The sequence below is a fragment of the Pteropus medius genome, unplaced genomic scaffold (genome assembly GCF_902729225.1).
Source record: "Pteropus medius unplaced genomic scaffold, Ma_sr-lr_union100, whole genome shotgun sequence".
Classification (NCBI taxonomy): domain Eukaryota; kingdom Metazoa; phylum Chordata; class Mammalia; order Chiroptera; family Pteropodidae; genus Pteropus; species Pteropus medius.
This window is the reverse complement of record NW_024351729.1, coordinates 12,920,238-12,943,981: the sequence shown is the minus strand read 5'-3', so window position 1 is coordinate 12,943,981 and position 23,744 is coordinate 12,920,238. Positions and strand designations below refer to the sequence as shown.

Genomic DNA, 23,744 nt, shown 5'->3' with positions numbered 1-23,744 from the left:
AAGCACAAGAGGAAATGATGCAATCAGGAGACACGGTAAACACGAGATGTATGAGGCTGCTGCTGCCGTAATGCAGCACACTGTTTTAGAGCAAAATTTTTTTGTAAGTAAAAAGAGTACACTCTAAAATAATAACAAAAAATATAGTATGGTAAATACACAAACCAGTACCATAGTCATTTATTATTATTATCAAGTATTATGTACTGTATGCAATTGTATGTGCTATACTTTTATACAAGCGGCAGTGTAGTAGATTTGTTTACATCAGTATCACCACAAACACATAACACAGTGCACTACCAAGGTAAAGATGTCTCTGATAGGAATAGGAATAGGATAGGTAACAAGAATTTTTCAGCTCCATTATAATCTTATGGGACCACTGTATATGCAGTCTGTCGTTGACTGAAACATTGTTATTCAGCATGTGACTGTATATAGAAGAACGAGATAAGTAATAACAAAAACTGCGTGCTTTCCATGTGCCTGGAACTTCCATCTCATTTCTTCCTCACTGAGATCTGGGGCACTGTTAGGCCTATGTCACAAAGTCGGTATGTGACAGACCTGGGCAATCAGGCCCCAGCCAATGTTCCTATCTGTACTGCATGCCCTCCCACAGCAACCAATCCTCAGGGAAATAAATCTGCTGTTTAGTAGCTGGCACTGGAAAAATCTCCTCACTATAGTAAGAAAATATAAAGCTGGGTCGCTACATCCCTATATTATACTATAAACCACTGTGGAACACAAATGCATTAAAGACCCAGATATGAAAGGTCAACCCAACAGAAGAAAATGTAGGATGATATCTTTGTGATTTAGGAGCGAAAAAAGTTTTAAGACCTTAAAAGCCCCCAATATAAACAACTTTAATGAAAATAATATGGTAGATGGAACCAGTACAAAATTAAGAATTTCTGTTTTATGAGGTATACCATTGACAAATTAAAAAAAAAAAAAAAAAAAGGCTACAAATTGAGACAGGCATGGAAAAGCCAAAAGAATAAACGAGAAATCCAACAAAAAGTGGACAAAGGATATAAAGCAATACAGAACAAAAAGTCCTAAGAGTTAACAATTATAATTATAGTCATAAAAAGATGCCCAAACTCACTAGTAATGGGAGAAAGCCATATTAAAACACAATAAAATACAACCTGATGTGCATTAGAATGACAAAAATTAGAAAGGTGGATAATAGCTATCGGTGAAGATCTTAGGAGATGGAAATATTTATCGATACTGTGATTTTGGGATGTAACCTGGCAGCACTTAGTGAAGAAAGGATGCACGATTCTATGACTTTCAAGATTCTAAGCCAGAGACATTTCCTCAGGTCCACTAGGGGGTATGAATGATGCTGTTTCTTAATGCCTTTGTGTGGTAAATGCGGCTTGAAAGCAACCTAGAGGTCCATCACTAGGGGATATAAAAGTACAATGTAGTATCTATTAACGATAAAACAATAAAGGAACAAATTAGATTGGTAGAATTATGTAGAATAGACGTTAAAATGCTGAGTGGACAAAAAGAGTATTTAGAGCAAAATACCATTTCTATGAATTAAAAATATCTACACAAAACAGCTTTAATTATTTATGGGTATATACCAAACACTTTACATGGAGTACGTAAGGAGGAGAAAGGAACAGGGCTGTGAATTAGGAGTAAGAGGAGGGAAGAGAAATTCAAACAAGGGGTTTTGTATAGACATATGATGACAGCGCTATGAACTGAGAATTATTATTCTTTCAACTCTTCGCGCTCAGTTCCAAAGGAAGAAACAAAACCAAACTCATATGCATGATTCTAATGGAAATATATTACAAACAACCTAGCTAGCCAGAAGATATGTATAATATACCCTTTATATTTTTCCCATCATTTTCATGGAGGCAAGATATAATAGTGTTTAGAGAAATTCAAGTTATTTTTGAGAGTTGTACTCTCTTAAAAGCAGAACAGATGAATTATTAATTTGCTGACAACTTAGTTTTTCAAAAATTGGAGAGGCTAATGACAGAGACTACTGCTCTGGACCAGTAAAGCAAAGTTGAAGGGATGGTAAAACTTGAAAGAAAGTGCTATTTGGAGTTCATAAAAATAAAGGAGAGAAATACTGGCAGTCTTTACAAACATTACGTTATAAACCGACTAATCGCAATATTCTCAAGAGCCACCCCAGAGCTGCTGATTCCACAGGCCTAGAGAGGACCCAGAAATTTACAATTATAAAGCCTGCTGTGCCACAGACCACACTTCCCAAGATTTGGGACACACGTATTTCTAAAAGTTCAGAGGAAAGAACGATACCGTCCCATGACCAGAGTATAAGGAAAAAAAAAAAAAGATGGCTCAAGGGGGAAGCAAGGCATTCAACAATAAAATGTTGACAATAGAACAGAAAATTGTATAGATGAGTCAAGATGCCATGGAAGAAGTGGGAATGTAAAGAATGGCATGCGGCTGATGAAACAGGAATGATACAAAAGGGAAAGAATAAAGCACCTAATCAAAAACCAATAGAAAGAGGATGAGAACAGTGACAGGAGGGGTTAAATCTGAGAATGAACTCAAGCTTGAAAAAATGCAGAGGACAATAAAGGGAATTATTAACGTATGTTTAGAGTAAATGCAAGGAATGATTCACTTCTCCCTTGGGGCAGATATTACAGTATTAGCAGATGAGAGTAAGAGAGAACAGAAACTGTTACCATTCTGTTGCTCTCACCTTCCCTATCCATGAGAATGATCTTCAAACTAAGCCACAAAACAACAGATTAACAAGGAACTGAAGCCTGAGAGAGGTGATCAAACTAAAAGGGAGTAGTTAGCTGCTTTACATGAGTTCATATCTCTAGGCTCAAATGAATCTTATCCAAATTCACTGAAGAAACTCACAGATATGTCTGTATAACTTCAGTGGTGATCTCTGAGCAAGCCTAGAAAATGTGGGACGTGCAGGAAAGTATGCTTAGGGAAACAGCCTGATTTTTAAAAGACTAGTGGGAGTGGGGAGGTTGGAGGGGTGGGGATGGGGAGGAGAGGCATTTTGAAAACAGCAGAATAGTGAATTTCAAGTTGCTGGATAAATAATTAAATTTATAGAAACTCAAGAGAGAAAGAATGAAAACGGAGTAATCACTAGGAACTACTGGCTCACTAGTAACAACTTATGCCAAACTCACCTCCTTTCCATCTCTGAAAGAGTCACCATATGAGAGGTGAGGGATGCTGGAATCTCTTTGAAAGGCTCACCAGGTGATTCTGTGGTTCAGCCAGGTGTGGGAAGATTGCTAATCTAAAACCATACATCCAATTACGGTGAGACTTTTTTTTTTTAATGATTTCCTTGCATCTATGGCTTCTTTTTTTATCTGTATTTCTTATACTTTAACGTTCCTTAGGGCTTTCTAACATCTTTGACAAAAGAGGAACATTAAGCCATAGAGTCTTTTCCTTAATCTTTAACAACTACTGGAGATGCCATCTTCTCTTTTCTCTGTTTGACTTTAGAACAGTCTGCATAATTAAAAACTATAATTTTTTCATAAAACTCTGAAATGTTCTTTCATTTCCTCAAGTAAAACTTTCCTTTAGCACTTCAGAATCTTTCACTTCACACACTTAACATTTTCTACTCTCTACTGGTATTTTTCTTTTTCTCTGGCATTTTGGGCCCTGCTAAAATAATCCTTTAGTTTCACAAACCCAAGCAAGTTCGTGCCCATGTCAACCCTTTTTCTTCCCTAACTCATATTCTTTGAGTTCTTAATGTTTGTTTATAAGCCAAAAAGTAATTCTGCTTTTCTTCCAAACTGAATTTAAATGAAGTTTTCATGAAGCATATTCTGTTCCCAACATCCAATCCAAAGTGTGTATGACACATGCAACTTCAAATATTTTGATATAACCAAACACACACACCTAAAACTCCTAGGGAACAATCAAGACTAACTATGATTAAGTAGTAAAATGTCCTTTTCTCCTCCTTCCCCAACAACATGCCTAACAAACTTTTCTTTGTTTAATTAATTAATGAGTGAATAGATAAACTCAGTATACTGAATACTAAATTCAGTGTAAGAGGAAGCTGGAAGAGAAAAGGTCACAGTGGAGCAGAGGTGGAAAGCAGCCATGTGATTATTACTTGAATCAGAAATGTAATATTTATAGTTTGGGTCCAGGGAAAGAGAAACAGTGATATTCTTTTATGTGTACACTCGGCAGAGCTTCCCAACAAAAGGATAATATTTAAATCAATTTTAGAAATAATCCTAATATTTTACCTATTATTGTCTTGTAATATATGTTATAAGATGATTAAAATACAAAGATATACAAACAATATTTCAATTTTCTTCTTCAAATTCTATGTCAAATCACCCAAAGACAGAATTGAGAAGCAATATAAAGTTTAATAAAGAATCCACTATCAAGGAAAAGCAGAAGGAACAGGGGAGAACTTTGGGGATCGGGCAATAAGGGGCAGCTGTGCAAGCTCATGGCCTCTTCCTGATTTTATACCGGCTCTTTGAAATTTATAAGTAAGCAAGTTATTTAGAAGAAAAATATGAACTTCATCCACATCAAGCTCTTAGGATTGTTCAGTTACAATCATTTTCTCAATATGAAAAGAGCGATCACTTACTCTACATAGTTAAAGCAATGTGCAAAGATTCAGGATAAAAGATTTAATTGATCATTTCAAAAAGTCTAATTCTTGACATATGATCATTTGTTGATCATTAAGAAATTTACTATAAAAAGGTGATTGAACAGAATCACTTTAGGCTTATCATTTTTGCTTAGTTTTCATTTCTCCTACTAACTTTACAATATTCTCTTTTTGTTTTGTTTTACAGAAAGTATGCATTATGGTTCAAAGATGTCTCCATCCTGAAGAACTAATCACCTGCAAAGGAGGAAAAATATTCCACATAATTAGAAAAAATTGGCAAAGCCCCAATCTCTTAACAAGAACTGGCTATATAATTTGTGAGGCCTAATCTAAAATGAAAATATGGAGTTGTTCAAAAGTTATGAAGACTTTCAAGAGGGCAATGGCAGAGCATAAGCCAAGTGCAGAGCTTTTTCATGTGCAGGGTCCTGCGCAGTTGCTCAGGCTGCATGTCCATACAGCCAGCCCTGCTCCTAAGGTATGACAAGAGTCAACCTCTTGGCCAATGTGAAGGATGAGACACACCAAGCTAAGAAGTATCTTCCCAAGAATGTTAAACAAAAATCTACGTTATTTTATGTCAAAGATGTCTCCTCTCTTTTGGATCCTAATCACACAAATCTGTCATTTCTTAGCCACGTGTGTACTCTCTGTATTTTATTTTTCCTTTCTAAAAGTTCTCTCCTTGTTTACTCCACTCTATCCCAGGAGACTCACATCCTATAACAATCTGTAGCCTACTTCGTTCCCATTCCAAATTCACAGCCAATCCAATCCAGAATAAGCTTCATTTCTAGAGTGTTCTGGAAAGCCTCCTGCCCAATTCTAATATTTTTTGAATGGCAAAATCTTTACAATCTCTGGGATAAACCTTCCTTGGAAATATCAGTTCATTCCCTCAGCACCAGAAGACAGCCATGAGAAAGAAAGGATCTTCGTCAGAAAATAAGGATTTGAGTCCTAAAGTCTGGGCAGGTCACTAGCGTTACGGAATCTCAGTTTCCTCATTTACTGAATAAAATACTATCTCCTTGATTGACATTATTAAGATAACACGAGAAGCCAGTGAGAAAGTATTTATTAAAATGGTTTGTAACCTCTAAAGTACTTTGCACACATAAGATATTATTTTGGTAATTTTCATTATGTGTTTGTTTCTGTAATGCCAGCAAACTATAGGCAGCTCCCAATCTGGAGAGAAAAGAACATTATGCTGTAAAGCAGTGCGTTGGGCTTTAATTCCTGCTGCTGACGACATGCTGCGAGATGATGGGCAAATGACTCTATCTCTCCAGGCCTTAGTCTTCTCATCCATGAACAAAAGGTTTCAATCCCATCACTAAGATTTTTAACAAAAATTTCTAAAATTATTTTATTCATTTTACTTCTTTGACAAAACATTTATTGGGTTCCTTCTATGTACCAAGTAATAACCTAGTCCTTGGGATACAAAGAAAAGACATTTCTCTAAGGAGATCCAGAATGTTCCAGAAATTGTACTTCATGTCACTGGAACAAAGATGAGTAAGATTTGGCCTATATTCTCAAGGAGCTCAACAGAGGGATAGCCAGGTAGATAGATAATGTGTTCTATACAGGCTTACTCACGTGCTGTAAGAGCAGAAGAGAAGGGTATCTTGCTTAGCGCAGGGCTGGGGTTGAGGGTGTGTTCAGGGAACGTTTTCTGGATAAACTGCAACAAATGTTGCTCTTGTCTAGGAGCACATTTGTATTTCTTTTGCATATGTTCCTTGTAGTCCTCTTAAATTTCTTTCATTTACAGTTAATCTGTAAAACACATGACTCCCAAGTGGTGACACAGGGTGGACATATAATGGTTTAAAGGAATCTGTAGGATCAGAAGATGCTAGTTTACACAAATCCTTATTAGATCATACACGGAAAACCTATTGCTTTGAAGGTTAGCAGATTCTGTTCTGATTCTTACCTCAATACATTTTTTGGAGACTTGAAAAATAGATGAAAAATTGAATTTTTCTTCTGTATGATATAGCCACTGGTGGGGGATTACTCTTTTCTACCATAATAGGGCACTGCTGAATTGTATGATAAAATGCAGACTGGTTTTCACTAGAACAAGGAAAACAGATGAATCAGCAGTCACAAGTAATGAGTCAGGGGCATGACAAAGGAACGGCTCAGGGCTGCGGAGTTATGAGCACACTTTAGGTGATGAAGAATGAGGGGGTGAGTGAAACCCGAGGCTATGGAAGTCTGGTACTGCTTGTATGTCTCTAATATCTCATATCAAAGAACTCAAAGTGCCATTCGGTGCCACAACAGAGACCAAATGCTACCTGTGTATCTGAGCCAGCATGTTTACTCTTGAGTCCTTTGTGTTGTTGTGAAACATTTAAGTGAAAGTAAATCAAAGCAAATATTCTATTTTCTTAAATCCTACACAATGAAATAAACATGACTTCATTCTGTGAGTGGTGTAGATCCGACTTGAAACTGTGAAGTTAATTATCTTAAAAATAGAGTCCTTCAGGGTCACCAGCTAACATATGAAACCCATTTACAAGACTCCCTATAATCCAGGACATGAGAAACCACAAAAATCTGAAATAAATATCCAGCCAGCAAAGATAATCCATAACTGTACAGAGCAAAGAAAAGCTCCACTATGTTCCTTTTTTCCCTTTCACACATGGTTTAAATATTCACTCCCCCATGTTCTGTTATCATTACAGATGTAAGATTCTGTTATCATTATGAGGGAAACCTATAATATGCCAACCCTACAAAGAATACTAAGCTCAATTACAAACACTGTCTTTATATATACACTAAATCCTAGGCTCTTGTGGATATCTGTGTAATGAGAGCAAACTGGGTAGAATTTAGCAGCTCTAAGATAATTCATGTCAAAATTCTCCACATCTATTTTAGTCTTACAAAAAGGCTTACTACTCCATGAAAAAAATAGTTTTCTTTTAAACAGTTGTGTTTCCTCAGCAATACGCATATACCTGAGAGGCTGAAGTTTAACAGAAAAACACTAGGTACTTCATATACAAACAGTTCTGGTAGGACTGCCATACACCTCCTTAAGGGAAGTCTCTGGTCTCTGGAATTCAATGTTTTCTCTCGTTTCTATCCTACATTTCAACTATTTTAATAATCTTGAGACAGACAAGCAACCGAACTTAATCCTAGAGCTACACTGGGCTACCCTAGAATTAAAACCATGTAAAGAATCGAAAGATATCGCTGGAAACGGAGTAATTGCCTCTAATTTCCAAGGCAACTGCTCCTATCTTGGAGCTTCTGGGAGGCACAAGAACTGCAGAAATCTCTGGCCATAGCACCTTCTTATTTGGTTAGCTGGATTCTCATTTCTTAAAACTGTAAGGTTTTCTGATGTGGTTGCCTCCCTGATCTCTCCTTCCTCCCTTCTTCCTCCCTCACTCAGTATCTGGCACAGTTGACAAACTCCCCTCTCCTAGCACCTAACCTGAGGGCATCCTTTCACAGTTTTCTGAATTCCCACAACTGCCTTGCCCAAAGGAGATGATCTGGGCTAACTCTATCAAGATTAATAGAAAAGGAAAACAAAAAAAGACTGTGGCTAACTAGAATTAAGAGATTCAGTCACTGATACAACTCCTCCAAGGAAGGATCTCATCAAAACACTGGTTTCAAAGACATATTTAATTTCACACTATAAATCGGGGTGGATAGGTGGGAGAGAACGAACTGAGGTAAGAGAGAATAATGGCTTAATAACCATTGTCCAAACACCAATATCCCTGTTTCCAATTTAACTCTATAGTTTATCCAAGAAAATAATATTCACCTTTTGAAAAATAACAATTAGAAGAATTTCACTTAATTGGAAGAGAAAACGAGGAAAGTGAACCAGGAGTATAGATTACAAAGCTGTTCTTAGCATTAATTCGATATACAATTAGTAAACTTTAACCGACGATAATTGCCAAAAGGTGTTAAAAAGTTCTTAAGAAAATGTTAGTCATTAACCGTATAAATACTTTTAAAAAAAAGGCCAAGAATATACTTTTGTAATTACTACAGACAAATCACTACAAGAATCAAGAAAAGTGGATAGTATACATGCATTAACACAAGGTTAGAGATTTTGATTCTTAGAAATATTAAAGATATTGTGGGGAAATATAAATGAGTATTTTGAAGACAATCCAGAGACCCTTTTTCTTTCAATGTCATTAGGGTTACAGAAAAGTAAAAAATGACTTAAAGAGAAAGGGCCACTTGTGACTTTGTCTCAGGCTATTAAGGTACCATAAAAACACGATTAAAAGTTATAAAAACAAAATAAAGGAAACGAAACAAAAAGAAAGTAGCATTTTGGGACGTGCTCATAAAAGTGGTGATGGAGGGGAAGCTGACACAAAAATAGCAGCACCTTTGGTGGGGAGGGGGGAGTCATATGTTGAACAAGATTGTACTCTCTCATAAAGTCAATATCATTTCAGTGCAATCAAGTATATTACTAATGTGCAAAATCTAGCTTTATGAGATGCAGCAGAGGAGAAAGTTGCCTTTGAATGATTACGCTGAAAGTCTAATCAAAGACATTCTCCCATGTTATCAAACACAGATGTGCAAGATAGGATGCTAGAGATGGTTTCTTATTGAAAAAGATTGGCAATAAGATTGAGTACCTTGAATTGAATTCATCTCATCATTTGAAAGCCTACATGTACCTGGGAGGTGCTTCAAAGTCTACATACACGAAATAATGTTCAACACATGTTTGCCTGTAATGCGCTTTTAACCCAAACCCAAATTTCCATAAGCCAATCCAGAAATCCAGGGCTTTCTGATAAACAGCGGCATACAAAGACTACTGACCTAACTGCAGAAACATTCAGATGCTGGGATAGAGCTGAAGAGGAGCCAGCTGAGCCACCACAAACCACGGCTGCTTGGTGTGAGCTCAGGCATATTTTGGTTCACATCTACTATGTGTTACACTCTGGGCAAAAGAACCGTAACATGTCTGTACTTCATCAAATGACATAATTAAATAAAATACTGTGAAACGCAGTATTGTATTTCCCTTTTATCTCCCTTTTTTAAAAAAGAGAAAAAAAAGATGTATTTCCCTCCTTTTTGGCTAAAACATTTCTTTTATAACACTGTATTTTAGATTGAGAAGATGTCTGGTATCTGAGTGCTACCTACTTACTAATTAAACCTTGGTTTTCATTTCAAAGTTTAATTACATCTTCAATTTTTATCTCTGTAAAATGCTAATGGAAGAAATTCTTAAACACAAATGAGTAATTAACACCCACATATTTCTTTTTTTAAATTGTTTAATTTCACTTAAGAAATCCTGTGTTGCAGTGCTGGTTGGGTCACGTAAGGAAGTAAATTTCTCTTCACCATTTATCTACTTTGAAAAAAATATTAATGCAACAAGAAACAACAAATTGGTTGTTATTTACTCTCTGACCGTGACAAACCTCTCACTTGGTGGTAGAATTTGGAGAGGCAGGTTAGGTAAGGACCAAAGGAGATTTCATATGAAATAACTGTTTTTGGCATTTCCTTCTCACTCTTTCTGGATTTTACCTTGAAGGTTTAGCTGTAGCACCTGTGATACATTTCAGATTCCCCAGACAAAGAGCCAATATAACAGTGCAAAAGAGCAAAGCTAAAGAGATTACCAGTTCCTCTCTTATTTCTTGCAGATCCTTTCCAGATATCTTTTTCTATCTTTCTGCTCCAAAGTACAGGCATCATTATTAACAAAGGACAGAATACAAGGACATGCAGGAAAGGCCAGTCGTTCAGGAAATAGCTATCATTTGGTAAATGGCATAATAAACACATTATGATCTTTGATGCAGTGGGTAATGAGCCATCATATATACAATATCAATACTAAGATTATTCTCTATCTGTATGTATTTTTTCTTATTTTACCTGAACTTCCCTTTTCTATTTGTTTGTTATTTCCCAGAATTCGCCAAGTCACTTTGTAACATCATCTAAAAATTTTTATTATTATTTGCCATTGCTTCTCACTATTTTGTATCTATTTTACTCTAAAGTAAAAATCTCCCTTATCCAATTGCTTGAGTCTAACACTTAAATGACAACAGTCCAAGGCAAGATTCAGGGTTATGAGAACCAAAGGGCATGCATGTCTCTCGAAAGCAGGGTTGATTCAAGAATATTAAAATTCCCAATCTACTTTCTTCATGATTTACGGAGTACTGGGAACTAACTATTTCAAATAGGTAAATGTTGTCATTTGGCATAATGAATGGGAAACTAGTATTTTTGATAACCCTCGCCCATGTCTGATTCCTTGGTCACCTGTCATGTCCTTTTTATCTTCAGGTAGAATCAATGCTTGGTGTGTCTCTTTCCTATCAAACTCTCTACTGTTATTTGCCCATCACAGTCTTGCCGATTTTGGTCTTACTCTTTCACCCAGCACTTCGGACCCACTTCAGGTATTGGTAACTACACGTCTCCTGTAACTATACCACTTTGGTACAGAAGAGTGGAATTTTTATGTGTTGGTAAAACACTGAAAATGCAAGGACAAGAATGGCAAAACCATCTCTAATAGTTGCTCAGCAGTAAAGGGAATGTTCTAGGCACTGCGATGGAGGTTCACTCATTGCATCTCCCTTCATTAGATAACTTGTCATTCACCTGCACAGGGCACAGATGTAGCTGACAGCCTCTAGCTATTCATGTTTTTAGGATCCTCCTTAGCTTTTGACTAAAGGCCACACTCTTTCAAGGTAGCCACCCATCAGTGACTGAGCATAGTGGGGTGCTAAAGTCTGGCTATGTTTGCCCAGTCTATAATTCCTCTATTAAGTGATCTTTGCTCTGGTGCTCACCTTGGGTTGGCCAAGAATTTGTCAGATTTGTGCTGTGGTCAAGGCTCTCCCTGCCCAACCACGCTTCCTCCCTTTTCTATCTTTCACAGGTATGTTACTCTCTCAATTAACCTCTCGTGTTCCTACTTTGTCTTAGCTGTGACTTTCTGGAGGACCCAACTTGTAAACTCTGATTACCATTTTCTGACTCTAGAAAGCTTCCTTTGCTTAGACAAAACTTCCAAACTCTTCCTAGCTCACCTGGCAATAGGCTTGGTAAAAAATATTATGTATATGAGAAGGTAGAGACAAATTACTCAAAAATTAGTCATTGCCAGGACATCAAATGAAATGGAAAACTTTCAGTGTGTTTGTCAGATGATCCTGAATTTGCAAGTGTATTTCTCATTAACCTTACTACTTTCATGCTGTGTATACAAAGAGCTCCAAGTAAACTACCCTTAGGATTCTTCCCAATCCACTTTCCCTCTTCTATTATGGATTTCATTTCAGATGATTTGGAATTTGTACATTGGAGACTAACAAATAGTGTAAATTTTTACATCCTAACTGTTCTTATACAGGTTGGCTTAACCATGTTTACTTAACAATAAATTACAGATTATACTGAATTTGAGCTACTTAACTACTTTAAATGGTTAATTCACTCAGTTTTTTTTTTAAACATCATTTTTGATGACTCACTGATAATCTTGAGTTGGACACTTCCTAATATTCTGTAGAGATTGGGCATAGTCGATATTATTTCAGATTTTAACCAATGATTTGAATGGCAAAATAGCATCATTATATACTGTGATAATTACAACAATTCATAGAGAGGTAACCAACACCTTTGACAGCAGTTGAAAAATTAAAACCTACTTTGAGCAATTTGGAAAGTGTTTTGAATAAGAAATATGAAATTAAATGAAACTAAGAGGAGGGAAATGCACTTAAGGAGGAAAACCCAAGTGCATAAATACAAGATGGAAATGTATTCACTGTGTTCAACCAAGGTAGAAATATACACAGGAGTCACAGAAGGCCGCCCACTGAGCATTAGCCATCAGGATAATGGTGCTATTTAAAAAGGAAGTAGGACACCAGGATGCATGAATTGAAGTAAAGTAGGTGAGAGCTGTGAAGTAATCAACAGATAGTCATTCTTCATTGATCAGGCCTCACTGTGTGGAGAGAGAAAATGTAGAGATCAAGAGTGTGTGGGTATGATCAGGGAAATGAAAAATAAGAAAAATAAGGTGGAGAATAGCTGCAGGGTGAAAAAGTTTTTAAAACTTCTTATAGCAGGTGATCACATGAAAGATGGTGTATGTGCTCATAAGAGAGCTAAAAAGGCTTGCACAGCATCATTGGATATTTTAGGCAGAGAACGTAAATGTCTTGAAAGCCAGATAGAAAACCTAGTATAGTAAGCCAGGGGAAAACCTGGTCCTCTTGGAATCTCTTTCATTGTCCCACTTTTAATAGAGGCATGAGCACACAATTACTTCCCTTTCTTTTTAACACTGCAACAAGTAAAATGATTGCAGAATTACAATGCAGAATAACACCTGACACTTAGCCTGTGCTTCAGGGAGACAAGGGGGCAAGGTAGAGACTGTGGCGAGATGGAGAGCATGTGTTTTAGCTAAATGGGGCATGCCATATTGTCAGATGGAACATGGCTCCAGCGGGCCAGGTGGTTCAGTTTTCTAGAGGAAGCCAAGAATCTGCATTTATGTTGATTTTTTTTAACGTTGAAAAAGATTTCATCAAAATAAGACATGCATTAATTCACAATTTTAAACGTTAAAATGTACTAGAAACAATACCTCCTTTGCCCTTTCTGAGGTAGGTTTCCCTGTTGAATCTTTTAGCCGATATCCACACTTCTAGAAAATGCGTTTATAAAGTTACTTTTTGATTAAGAAACTTTAGTCACTATTAGGTGTCCTTCTATGATGATAAATAAAGACTTAGCTATCTATATTCCCCACTCTCGTAAATATTCCTAAACTCCTAATAAAGTTATACCACAATTTGGCTTAAAAATATACTCAAAAAATGCTCATATTATTATAACTCTGTGAGCATTGCTCAGAACTGAGCCAAGTAGTGTATTAATGATCATTTTTTCTTTCTTGCTCATTTTTCCCCTGAAATTAATCAGGGCTTCCTTAAAACATTTGCATAGTTTTATATATTGTTACTAATTCTTCCTGGTCACTCCAATGGTACCATTGAATCTCCAGATTTGTCAGTTTCACTTCTTTCTCTAGAGCTATCAGTCCTGGAGCCCCGGTCTCACTGCCTTGTTGTCTCCCCCATCGTGGTCTCCCCTGGGATGGTTGCTGCTGTCAGGTTGGCTTCCCTTCCCTGCAGTTTGAAGGTTTCCCTTTGTTCTTTTCTGGATTGGATCCTTGCTTCCTGAACCTTACATCTTCCACTTTCTTGATTTACACTCCTTTATCTGGTGAAGTATATCCTCCAGTAAATCCCAAGAATGGACACAGGAAAGAGAAACTACTTTGTTCGTGTCTGATAATGTTTTTTGCCTACCCTTACATTTGACTGAAGTTGGCCAAATTAAGCATTCTACACTGAAAATTGCTTACATAAAATTTTGTAGCCATTTCGCCACTGTGGCTTCTAGTTTCCGGTATTGCTGTTGAGAAGTCCAATCTCATTTTTATTCTTAGGTAACCTCTTTTTGTTTTTTTATCTTTATAGAAATTTTAAGAGTGTTTTATTTAAGTGTTCTGAAACTGGATGAGGATATGCCTTCTTTGTGCTGGGCACTTTCTCTTCTTCACTCCCTTTTAACTGTTTTTTTTTTTTTTTTTTTGAACCTTCTAATCTTTGGAGGCAGGACACCTTGGCATGATCTTTGAGTAACCTTCACTTTACTATTAACCAGGTTTTGTCTTTTTGTTCTATTTTCTAGGAAAGTTTCTCAGCTTTATTTTCCCATCCTATTTAATTCTCTTAGTAATTAATGATTATTCTGCTATAATTGTATCCAGTTCTTGTTTCAAAGATAAAACATATTTTCTAATAACATTAGAATTATCTTATGACTTCTTGGCCTTATGCATTGTTTCTTTTTCCTCTTAATTCATATATCTGTTCATTTTTTTATTTTAGTCTCTTTTCTGTGAGCAGCCTTCCTCAAATATCTAGTGATCCATGGTTGTTCTTTAATGTGTCAGTGTGTCACTAAGAGGCTAGGCAGACTTTCTGCGGACATGGGTAGATCTTGTTAATTAGTGAGCTTCACTGTGGCACAACTGGGTAGTAAAACAAGTTTGTTGTTGGATCATCTCACTCTATTAGTATCTGTAACTCTTTTCTCTATGACTGTTCAGTTTCTCCAGAGAAGACTTCTCTCTAGAATTCTCTATATTCTCTGGAGAGAATATACTGAGTCTAGAGTTCCCAAATTTTCATCTGATTCTCTGGTTTCAGTCCCACCTCACCTTCTGTTGTGCTCAGTTTCTTTGAACACAGAGCCTTTCCAGTTCAAATTCTCCAGGTCCCTCAGAAGATGGAAAGAGGGGTGACATGCAAGAACAAGGAATTGGGGGAGGATATATCTAATTTTATATAGAAACATTCAACCAAACCATCAGTTTTCAGCTCTTTGTTGATGCTGGCTCTCATTGGTAGTTAATATCTTTAAGTGCTGAGGTTTTGAAAAATAAATTAAAAATTGTTCTTTTTGAATATGAAAAGTCAAACAATTATTAAATGCTATATGGAAGAGGAAGAGTTTAAAAGATAAAAACTTTTGGATACTCAACTTTTGGATGAGAATTTCTGAGTTATATTCTAAATTCCAAAATTTAGAATATCTTCTTTATTTTGGTTCTGTGGCATTCTCTCCCATATACCTACAAAATTTCACCTAGAGTCCAAGTAGCTTAAGTGAGTGAAAAATGCCCTAAAATTTTCAAATAAATAACCACATGCTTCCGGGAAAGGTCACAATGGTGACACTACTGAAATAGAACTGGTGGCTCCCACGACATGCCACCGGGTGAGAACCAAGTGAGGTATTGAAGACCATATTCGGTATTACTTAAGAATACCCATAGAGAAAGTCTGCCATCAGACATACAAAATCAAGGACCACCCGAAATGGGTGGGGTTTGTGAGTTCTCTGTCCAGTCATGCCAAGAAGGAGATGGCCTGAGTTGATAGTCTGTAAGTTGTCCACAGCCTGTGCAGAGCTAGAAGGCGGCATAGACATCATTTCACTGATCCACTGTCACTCTCCCTCCAGTGACATGCCTGCTTGCCTCTCTCTTCTCTTCAGAGCATCACCGTTAGGTCCTCATTTAATATGTTTCTGTGTGTCTCATTTACTCTGTATCAACATGCTCCTATTTCCATTTCTTTGACAGTCCCACAGCTATTGGTCTCTGTGGGCTTTTTGTGTTACCACACAAAACAAAAACCAACTAACACATTTCCCACCTCCAAAGCTCCGATTTCTCACCATCTCCCATGTTAAAAAATATATTAGACCCAGTGGCAACACCATTAAAAGATCAAACACTGTATATCCACTGGAAGCTCTAATTTCTTAAGTGTTCTTTCCTTAACCCCCTACTACTTTACGTTGCCACAAAGAAAATACCCGCCTCACTGTTGGTGCTATTCTTCCCCATTTAAAAGAGAAGAAAAGAAAGTTCATGGCTGGCAACTTCAATTTCCTTTTTCTTCCATGTATATAGTATATTAAAACATCCTGCATTATATGGGGCCAGAGCAGGTGTGAGGAGTTGGGTCAGGCCTGGGGGTTAGGGTGGAGGGGGGACTGTTTAAGGAAAGAAAGAGAAGATATTGGGGTGGTCAAGAAGGCAGGAGGCCGAGGGACAGAAAAGAAAACATACCTCAAGAGGCTCACACACAAGCATGCTGTTCTCCACAGCTGTGAGCCAGGCCAGAGTGGCTGGACTGTGCTTTTATTAGGAATGTGTCAGAGGCTTTGTAGTTACTTCTTAATTTTACAGATGGTCAGAGAAAGTGATTATATTACTTGCCTAAAGTTACCACCGACTGCTGATTAATACAAGATGTCCCAACTCAGGACCTATGCGTAAGGCAGAAGAAACAACTGAAGGAGTACAAGGATCCCTGCAGGAACCAAAGTTAAATGTTTGAAGCAATAAGAGCAAACCATGTCTGAAGGCAAATTGGTTAAGATAAATCATGTCAGAACCATGAAGGTAAAGAATCTAAACAGCTCTCTAACTCCACTCTAAGGCTGGCTTTCTAAGAATCATACCATTTTTATCCCCTTCATGCTTAGGGCACATGTTGGCTATCGGCAGAAAGCCGGGGAAGGTGCCAGAGATAAGACTGAATAGGAAGCTGATTCATTGAGGGCAATAAGGAGATATTTGATGGGACAGTTTTCGAGGGTGGGGGAGGTGGGGGGAGGGCAGAAGGGGAAGCTTTATCCATTTGGTCATTTGACATTGTTTTCATTAGAAACTGAAGTAATATAGAGAACTGAATTGACTTTATCATAACGAGGATATTTATTAGACTTGAGACACGAGATTTAGCAGCAAGGAAAGGCTGATGGAAATGAATTTTGGGAGTTTCCCTCCTAATGAAAAGCCAGATGAAAGAAAAGAGATTTAGTCATTCTGTGTTGCCAAATTGGTAAAAGCTTTTGAGGACAAAGTAATAATATAGATATTGCCTGGGTAACAGACAAAAGAGATTCCAGAAAAGATTGTGAAAAGCAATTTTCTGTTAAATGAATCCTGTTTTCCTACTGACTTGCATTATAAAATCAAAGATGTGTGGCGATGAGAAAAAAATGGCACCTGGATGAAATGAGGCTCATATAGTAACTCAAATAAAAAACAATGTATTTCAGGTAAAATTTTTAGGTTAAAAATAGTTCTAATACTAAATAATAACATATTACTTATAATACCATGCTGAAATCAAACAAATCACAAACTAAAACAGTGACAATAAAATCAGAGCATATTTCTGAAAATTCTTCGGTAAAACAGATGTACATTGCTGCCCTGACTCATATTGTTCCCATTTGGAGTCTTGCAGTCTCCAAAGTTTTAGTAATTTGTCCAAGCTTTTCACCAGCCTTGTAGCACCTATGAGTTTTAACTTCATATCCAAGGTAATTTTAAAATAAAGAAGTGAGGTCTCTATTTGATCTCAACTTCTAAATGCTTCACATTGGTCTAGCTGAACTTTGAGATAGTTTGAAGGTGTTAACTTCTTTAAAGATGTGCTACTCTAGTAAAGGCATCTGATTCATGGTCATCATTCTCTTTGTGTAAGAGCTACTTACGAATTCTTGGGGCTATGTAATCTCATGGGAAAATAAACTTTTAGAGCTAGAATATTAATTTATTTTATTCAGTTATTTCTGTTTCCCTAATGCCTACGTGAGTGCCTGGCATATCAAAGGCAATCAGTAAATATTAATTAAATATACTAATGAATTTATTTTGCAATCCTCCCTCCCATCTACTCCGTGTTTTCTTTAATCATATAAAAAACATTTTCTGTCAAACACTGTGCTAGAGGCTGAGGATACAATAGTTAGTGACTAAAGCAGACAATCCCTTGCCCTGATGGAATAGAGAATACTTTTAAAGATTATTTTTAAATTACAGAAATAATGTGACAAGTGTCACCGGGCAAAGTGCAAGGTGCTTGGAGAACATTCAGCAGGACCTATTATCGTCATCGGTTTTCTAGTCTCTCCTTGAAACCTCCAACAATATAACTCTCTACTTCCAGAAAAAGGAAGATGCATTTCAGAACACAATAGTTGTTCCAAAGTTCATTTTTATATTAGCAGAGATAGATTTCCCATTTACTGTCTCTATTAATTGCTTTATTTCTGCCCCCTTCTCACCCTTCTTCCAAGGAATAACCCTTCGAATGGCTGAACACAACTATTATAGCTCCCCTGTTCTCTCTTCTTTGGGTCAAATGTTCCAGTTTCTTCAATTATTCCGTGTATGAAATTGGTTTGAGCTGCTTCGCCATCCTGGTCAGCATCCTTGACATCTATGCTTAAAGTATAGTAACCATAACCAAACAAAGTGACCAGGACAGGAGGTTTGATTATCCTCTTCCTCTTGATACCATATGCTTATCAGCGTGGTCTGAAAGCTCACTTACTTTCTCTCAGCAGACATACCACACCATTAACTAAAATGAATTTTTTATTTTACCAAGCCAACATCTCCTAAACTTTCAACTGTATGTAAATCACTTGGAGAACTGGTTACAAGTCAAATTCTTATTCAATGAGCCTGAGGTGGGTTCTGAGCTCATTTCTAACAAGCTCTCAGGTTATCCTTTCAGCTGCTAGTCCACAGACCACACTGTCAGTAGTAAAGAACTAGACTATCTAAGGCCAAACCACTAAAATTCACCTTTTAAGAATTAATTCATGTGTTCATATTTTTGAATACTGATTCAATAATTCTGCATATGATTTATTCCTCCTAGTTTTGTAGTTGGTGACTTTACTATCACAACAAACAAACAAACAAACAAACAAACAAAATATAATTTCCCCGATGGTAAATGGATTACTACTTGCCTTAAGGTATTTCTTAGGTGATATACACTGACATTCAAAGTGAAGCGTGTTCTCTAAAGATATAAATTATTATTATTGTGTCAAGAAATGCTTCAAATTTGATGATTTCAGTGCATCAACTTAAAACGCAACTTGAAACACAACGGTGTTCAATAAACTTCAAATTAATTTTATAAATTTACATATTGGTAGAAGCTACCAGAGATATATGACTGTTTATGGTAGCGTATATTTCATTGGACCATTAGTTACGTTTTATCCCTCCATCCTCAAATCTCTGAATTCCTTCCAGATTTATTTTCCCAGGAACACCTGTTTAATTTGTTACGGTCTTCCTCCTTATGCAATATGTAAAATAAAGGAGTGAGGGGTTTAACGCTGGCTCAGCTGTGGAGTTTCACTCCATGTCCTCTGGGACATAAAGCTATCTGCAAACTCACTACAATTCAACGAAGATCAGTTACTTATAAGTTAGGTCTACTTTCACTTAAATAGGTTTGCTCACGGCTTCTTCCTTATTAGAGACAAATTCCATGGCAAAACATCATGTTATACATCCTTTCAGAAATCTTGTGAATAAGCAGGAGTAATTATCATTAACTGATTGGCTACATGATCATACTGAGACACAAAAGAGTGAAATGGATTATCCAGAGTAGATTGCTTAATCTCAGTACAAGTCAAAGGTAGTTAAATTAGGACATTGGAAGCACTGAATAGCTACATTATATATTACTGCTATTGCCAGAAGTAGATGAGATATAAATAAACTTCTGTTTTCCCATGGTAATATTCTCCATGTAATTGGAATTTAACAAAATGAAAATAACTGAAATGAATTTAACTGAAAATGAAAATAATCCAAAAGAACAAGAGCAGATGACAAAGTGAAAACAACATTAAAAAATGAATTAAAACATCTATAAGCATATACTAGGGAAAAAGTTGTGACGTAAGACCATGATAGCTCTACAACAGTGTCTTCTGGATATGTCCAGGTAGATGTGTAAAGGGGAAGTCTACAATTCTCTTCATCATGAATAGTATACCAAAAACTCCTTCACAAAGCCTCTTGTTATTTTAAAAGAAAGTAGAACACTAACTTGATAATTACATCCAAGATAAATGAACTAGAATATTATAAGCCAACTATTCTTGACATAGGCACTCATCAACCTCATTTACAAAAAGAAAGAGTTATTAATGCATATCACTTAAACATCAAGGAAATAAACATTTAACTTGAAAGAAATAGTATGGCATTTTCCAGTGACCACGTTATAAAAACTGGGAGTGAGTGAATAAAATATTTATTATGTAAACCACAAAAAAAAAAAAAGCTTTAAGTAGTATTAGTACTCTTATCAGAATAAACCTCTATTATCTCCAACAACCGAACAGTCAAAGAAGATAGGATAAACTTGAGCATTTTAACTTAAAAAAACTCCACCTAATAAACGATTTACATTCAATAAAAACATTAACTGATGCCAGAACATTTTTTTTCAAATGCATATGCTTTCTAACAGATGTAAATATTATATTAGAATTGTGACAATATCTAGCAAATATGTTCCCGATACATCTATGAACATTCACTCAGGAACTTAAAATATATAGAAGCATTCAAAGGATGTGAGAATGCCAAAAATGAAAATCATGTTCATAGCCAGCAAATTATTATTGCTTATTAGTTTAAATAAATCTCAAGTCACACACTTTTGAATAGATAGGTTTTACCAGGTTAAGTTGTTCAAAGGTGTCACTGGTGTTTGCATGAGAATTGTAGATCTGATTGTATTTCTTTTAAACTTGGAATTGTTTGCGTAAGTATCCAATTAGGAAACCACTGCTTTGGGAAAGATGAAAACAGTCACAAAAAAGCTAATGATGACATTTCAAAAGAAATGACACAGGTTAGGTTAAATTACAAAAGGTTAGGTTTCATTAATATATTTTTAAGGCAATTTAATAAAATACGCCACAAAAGAGCCAACCCTAAAAGTATTTCTTAAGATACTGACAAAATGGCTAAGGAGAAAGCTGAACTGGGGCCTAATTCTGCATTTGGGCCTAAATTTGCATCTTGGTTCTCATAGTGTTCACTGTTTTTCACCCCAACAAGGGATCTGTGGCCCTCACACACACCTTTTCTTCATGGTTACTGTGCACTGTATCATAATTACTTAGGTATTATGTACCTTTTCCACCATAAAATAAGTTCCTTAAGAGCAAGGACTGTGGGTTATTAATTAACATTTCCCAGATAATGCTATTTCTAGAAAATAATAGGCACTTAGCATATTTTTGGTGAATGAATAAATGAATGCTTCCCAAACTCATCAGGCTGCGGGAGTTGGCAACTAGAGCTCACTATCTTCTGCATGAGAGCTAAAGAGTGGTAATTGTGCAACAAGTTATTAGTTCACGTGGAAGTTAAAGGCAGCCATAGGGAAGAAACGAAGAGAGAGAAAGTAACTCAAGTCAAGCAGCTTAAATGCTGCCTGTTGGGGAACTGGAGCAGGAGTCTGGGTCCAGTGTGAGAATCAGAAATGAAGCTGCTCCTTTGAGCACAGTCTTTCTGTGGTTTTTAAGGATAAAGGCCCAAGAAATGACTTGTCGACTTGTAGATTGTGATGGTTAATTTGATGTGCCAGCTTAGGCCAAGGTGTGCCCACGTAGCTGGTAAACATTATTTCTGGTTGTATCTGTGATGGTGTTCCCATGATTAGCATTTGAATCGGTAGACCAAGTAAGGATCTGCCTGACCAGAGTACTGGGCACCATCCAGTCCACTGAGGTTCTGCACAGAACAAAATGGCGGAGGAAAGATGGATCCACTCTATTGCCTGAGCTGGGACACCCGTCTTCTCCTGGTTTGATGGTTTTTGGACTAGGACTAGGCCTTATACCATCTGCTCCCCTGCTTCTCAGGCCTTTGGACTCAGACTGAATTACACTACCGGCTTTTTTGGGTCTCCACCTTGCAGATGGCGATCTGTGGGACTTCTCAGCCTCCATAATCATGTGAGCCAATTCCTACAATTAATCTCTTTTATATATAAGAGAGATTACCAATTGTGTTTCCCCCAGAGAATCTGGGATAATACGGATTTAAAGTGAACTCATGACCACATGGTAGGATGATCGCATTCACATACATTCTCATTCATGTGAAATTTTTTATTAATTACTTAAACTGGTCCTTATAGAAGTATTCAACCAGAGAGAAAGGCTCTGACCCCAGTCTCAGAGGCAGCATGGAGTTTAGGGGTCACCATCTTGCTATATATTCTGATAGTGAAATCTATTTTCACCATCTTTCATAGAACCTTAGGTACTTAGGCTTTGGAAGAATTATAATAACCAAATTTAAGCTAGTTTTAAATATGACACCTCTAAACCTGAGAAGTTATGTGACTCTGACAAGATGACCTTGTATTAGTGGAACAGCCAAGTGTAGAAGCCAAATCTCCTACCTCTTTGTGCCAATGCTCTTCCCACGACAGCTCACTGCACCTCAGAAGGACACACAGGAATGCATGGTTCACATGGCACATAGGACTTAGAGTCATGTTGCATGCTAACCACACACCTTCAGTCAAGAGACTATTAACTTGTCTGACACTAGCGTAATCGGTCCTTGAGAGCAGGACTTTCAGAGAGCATGATGGCAATCCTTGAAGGTATATAAGAGCCAGTGGACAGGATCTGCTGTCTGATCCTTCAACTTCCTACCATACCCCAAAGGTGGGGCAGGCATACCTTTTTGGAAATGACTTATTTAGTGGCATGGCTACTAATGCTTATATTCAGGTTTGATTGAAACTACATAGAATGTAAGTTCCACAAGAGAGTCTTATTTACATCAATCATTCCCCAAACATTTATCACTGTTGGTGCTTTGGAAAGGAAAGGAGGAAAGGAGAAGAGGGAGTAAGGGAGGGGAGGAAAGCAGCGAGGAAGCGAGGGAGGGAAAGGAGAAGACAGGAAGGAAGGAAAGCCGTGCTTAAGCTACGGGCCTGCTCCTGATCTGAAATTTCAGATCTGAAATTTCAGATATTCTTGCTTTTAAAAGGAGGGCAAAATAAATGCTTCATCTGTAACTTCAAGATAGAATTCTTTCCCTTTTGATCATGGAGAAATGCATAAACCCACATTTGAGGGAGGCACGTGTCAATTATGTTATATCACCAAGTATGCACATCTGCCTGAGGTAAAAAAGACACACGAGGAAAAAATTACTTGATCTAGTATGTTCTCACTTACGTGCCATCCTTCACTATGGTATGATCTATGGATTAACATTTTGCAGAAAAATGAATTCAGTAATGATAAGCAAACTTTCTCACATCAGAATGTCTCCTTTCCATAAAAAGTGTAAAAATCGTCAGAGCAAAATTAGCAGGCTTTCTGGAAGACCAAGTGGAAAGGTCACAGAGGAAGAAAAACTATACGACTTCCAAAAGCAGAGATGATATTCTAACCAGGAAACCGTCTGTTCTTTATCTTGAGTCCCTGTATCTACTCTCTGACAACAAACACACACAAATACTCCTTGAAGTTTCAGAGCTATTTTTGATTGCAATTAGTGTCAGGG

General features: G+C 36.9%; 1 protein-coding gene and 1 long non-coding RNA gene across 11 annotated transcripts in view; one reads left to right on the top strand and one right to left on the bottom strand.

Annotated features, from left to right (window-relative positions):
- The window catches only part of PARD3B (par-3 family cell polarity regulator beta), a 901,201-nt gene that overhangs the window by 214,737 nt on the left and 662,720 nt on the right, over positions 1–23,744 (bottom strand). The window lies entirely within an intron of this gene.
- LOC120587745 (uncharacterized) lies at positions 2,367–5,224 on the top strand. Its single transcript, XR_005649079.1, has 3 exons — positions 2,367–2,813; positions 3,215–3,330; positions 4,872–5,224. It is a non-coding gene; the product is annotated as an uncharacterized LOC120587745 (long non-coding RNA).